This window comes from Ovis canadensis, chromosome 3 (assembly GCF_042477335.2).
Source record: "Ovis canadensis isolate MfBH-ARS-UI-01 breed Bighorn chromosome 3, ARS-UI_OviCan_v2, whole genome shotgun sequence".
Taxonomy (NCBI): domain Eukaryota; kingdom Metazoa; phylum Chordata; class Mammalia; order Artiodactyla; family Bovidae; genus Ovis; species Ovis canadensis.
In genome coordinates, this window is record NC_091247.1 from 13,156,583 (window position 1) to 13,160,673 (window position 4,091).

The 4,091-nt window shown below is 40.7% G+C and overlaps 1 pseudogene; it reads right to left on the reverse strand.

The window, feature by feature from the left end:
- Positions 1–1,382: 1,382 nt before the first annotated feature.
- Positions 1,383–3,710, reverse strand: LOC138436229 (olfactory receptor 1J4-like; annotated as a pseudogene).
- Positions 3,711–4,091: the final 381 nt, after the last annotated feature.

Genomic DNA, 4,091 nt, shown 5'->3' on the forward strand with positions numbered 1-4,091 from the left:
TTGTAAATTGCTTTGGGTAGTATACTCATTTTCACTATATTGATTCTTCCAATCCATGAACATGGTATATTTCTCCATCTATTAGTGTCCTCTTTGATTTCTTTCATCAGTGTTTTATAGTTTTCTAAAGAACTAAATAGACATTTCTCCAAAGAAGACATACGGATGGCTAACAAACACATGAAAAGATGCTCAACATCACTCATTATTAGAGAAATGCAAATCAAAACCACAATGAGGTACCACTTCACACCAGTCAGAATGGCTGCGATCCAAAAATCTGCAAGCAATAAATGCTGGAGAGGGTGTGGAGAAAAGGGAACCCTCCTACACTGTTGGTGGGAATGCAAACTAGTACAGCCACTATGGAGAACAGTGTGGAGATTCCTTAAAAAATTGCAAATAGAACTACCTTATGACCCAGCAATCCCACTTCTGGGCATACACACCGAGGAAACCAGAATTGAAAGAGACACATGTACCCCAATGTTCATCGCAGCACTGTTTATAATAGCCAGGACATGGAAACAACCTAGATGTCCATCAGCAGATGAATGGATAAGAAAGCTGTGGTACATATACACAATGGAGTATTACTCAGCGGTTAAAAAGAATTCATTTGAATCAGTTCTGATGAGATGGATGAAACTGGAGCCGATTATACAGAGTGAAGTAAGCCAGAAAGAAAAACACCAATACAATATACTAACACATATATATGGAATTTAGGAAGATGGCAATGACGACCCTGTATGCAAGACAGGGAAAGAGACACAGATGTGTATAACGGACTTTTGGACTCAGAGGGAGAGGGAGAGGGTGGGATGATTTGGGAGAATGACATTCTAACATGTATACTATCATGTGAATTGAATCGCCAGTCTATGTCTGACGCAGGATGCAGCATGCTTGGGGCTGGTGCATGGGGATGACCCAGAAAGATGTTATGGGGAGGGAGGTGGGAGGGGGGTTCATGTTTGGGAATGCATGTAAGAATTAAAGATTTTAAAATTTAAAAAATAAAAAACTAAAAATAAAAAACAAAAAAAAGAAGTGAACCCAGATGGATTTTAAATACAAATATCAAAGCATATTAAAGATAAAACAAGAAATTTAAAAGGAAAAATCTTAGAGTAATATCTTTATGAATTTTGGATAGACAAGGATTTCTTCAACAGAACACAAACAAAATTAACCAGGCTGGAAAAATATCTATTACATTAAGATTAGAACTTCTGTTTGACCAAAGAATCATTTATACAGTGCACAAGCAAGCAACATAATGAAAGAAAAAAACTCTCTCTCTCTATATATAAATAAATAGATATATATCAAAAAAAGGAGTCATAACTAGCATATTTAAAGAATTCCTGGGAAGTAATTTATAAAAGCAGACTACCCAATAAAACAGCAGCAAAGAACTGGGAAGAGGTCCTTTGTAAGAGAAGATACCCAAGTGATTAACAGGCAGAGGCAAAGGGGACAAACTTTAGGAGTATCAGACAAATGTAAATTAAAATCATAACACAGTTCTGCAAACCCATAAAAATGTGTGCAGTGGAAAAGACAGACAGTATAAATGTGGTGAGGAAGTGGACCAGTGTTTCACATGTTACAAGGATGATTGGTACAAACACTTTCATTTTCTGATGCAAACTATTAAGGCTGAAAATATGCATTCATTGTGAACCCCAAACTCCATTCTTAGGTATATATACAAGTCCCAACTGGAAACAATCCAAATATCAATGAAAACTAGAATGGATGAATACATGAAGGCATAAAGACACGTTTGAAATATAAAGTCTTGAGACTGAATTAGCCATAGTGATACTGAAGCAAAAAAGTGGACCACAAAAGAGTATTTATTGTATACTTTATATAAGGACAAAAACATCCAAGCTCATAAACAGCGTTAGAGATCAAAATAATGGCAATAAAATAATCTGATTAAACACATGGTTTTTTAAAGTCATACATGTCTGAGACATGTAAGTAAGGGCGGTTACTTGATTTCTCTGGACCTCTGCATGTGTGTGTGATAATTTGCTTCAGGTGTGTCTGACTCTTTGCAACCTTATGGACTGTAGCCTGCCAGTCAGCTCTGTCCATGGGATTCTCCAGGCAAGAATAGTAGAGTGGGTTGCCATGCTCTCCTCAAGGGGATCATCCACACCCAGTGACACAATCTTTGTCTTGTATGTCTCCTGCATTGGCAGGCGTGTTCTTTACCACTAGTGCCACCTGGAGAGCCTGGACTTTTCTTTGCTTCTCTGTAAATTTGGAAAATGTTAGCATCCTTAAAGAGGATGGTGCTGAGGATTATATAAATTGCACATTAAAACTGTATATTAATTAATACCAGCTGTAATTGATGATTCCATAGATAAACTAGTTTGGTAACTTCTTCTGAGTTCCTCACACATGAACTGATGAAATTTTGTGGTATTAAGAAAATTCATATGATTATGTGTTGATATCAGTACAAGACAGAGAAGATTACTGAAGAAAAATATGGAGGCAAGAAAACTAAAATCTCAGGGAAGTGGATTCAAAGTCTCACAGTTTGCAGTGACCATCATAGGAGGGGTTGGAATTTCAGTGCAGAAACATTAATACATAGAATTCAGAGAGCAGATAGGGAAAAAAATCAGGTGAAGAAAAAGATGAGAGAAAATATAAAATGAGACTGAGAAAAATGGTGTCAGTGATAAGATTTGTCCAAGTTACAACTTCTAAAGGAAACATATTTTACAGCCTCATGAGTGCCCATGACATAGGGAAGGAATTAATGATAGCCAGGGGTGTCCATGGTCCTGAAAAATTTCTGAAGAGCATGTTTCATATCCTTATTCCTCAGGCTGTAGATGAAGGGGTTCAGCATGGGGGTGAAGCAACTATGTCCTTGACTTTGGAGTTGCCTGATGAGGGGAAATAGTATACACCTGCAATTGTGCCATAATATAAAAACACTACGAAGAGGTGAGAACCACAGGTAGACAAGGCTTTGAAGATTCTTGTGAGGGAGGGGACCTTCAGGATGATGGCTGCCATGCAGATATAGGAGCCCAAGATACCACCCAAAGGTAAGGTGAAGATCAGTCCTCCTTCAGTGAGGATGAGCAGCTCATTGAGGGAGGTGTTGGAGCAGGAGGACTTGAGCACAACAGCGAGATCACAGAAGAAGTGAGGGGTGACAGTCCCTGCACAGAAAGCCAACTGGTCCACAAGGAGGGTGTGCAACAGAGGTTGGGCACAAGCGGCGAGCCAGCACCCAGCCACTAGGATGACACAAAGCCCATCCCTCATGATGGCAGTGTAGTGGAGAGGGTGACACACAGCCACGTACCTGTCATAGGCCATCACGGCAGGAAGAAAGCTGTCAAGGCAACCGAAGAATATAAAGCAATACACCTGTGAAACGCACCCTGCATATGTGATAGCTTGGCATCGAGTCTGCATGTTCACGAGCATCTTAGGGAGGGTGACAGATAAGGAGATGTCAGTGAGGCCCAAGTGGCTGAGGAAGAAGTACATGGGGGTGTGGAGGCGAGGGTCCAGCCTGATGAGCAGGAGGACGAGCAGGTTACCCACACCATGGTCAGGTACACACCCAAGAACAGGGCGAAGAGCACGCCCTGCTGCTCTGGCCGAATAGGGAGCCCCAGGAGGAGGAACCTGGACATGCTGCTCTGGTTCTCAGGTCTCATACCGTGCTGGGGATAAAGGGGGTTTAGGAACATCAGGAAGAATGGTAGGGATACATTCTGTACTGCATTTTCTGAGAAAACAATGAATTGATAACTATCTTCCTATTCATTTCTAGCCCCTGTGGATGCATGCATCCTTGCTCTATCCCAGTCTGGATCCAGGAAAACATCACACCCAGAAGTAGCCAACAAGACCTCATTGCACAAATGCCAGAAGATGTTTGCTGTTTCATTCAACCATTATTTATTGAACATTGAGTCTGAACCCTGCCCTCTACTCAGGATTGAAAATGCAGCAGTGAAGAAGAAAGGCAAGGTCCCTTTCTTCTGTGAGAATATTTTCTATAAACATGCTGGGATAGTTTATGCCGATGAGATGGA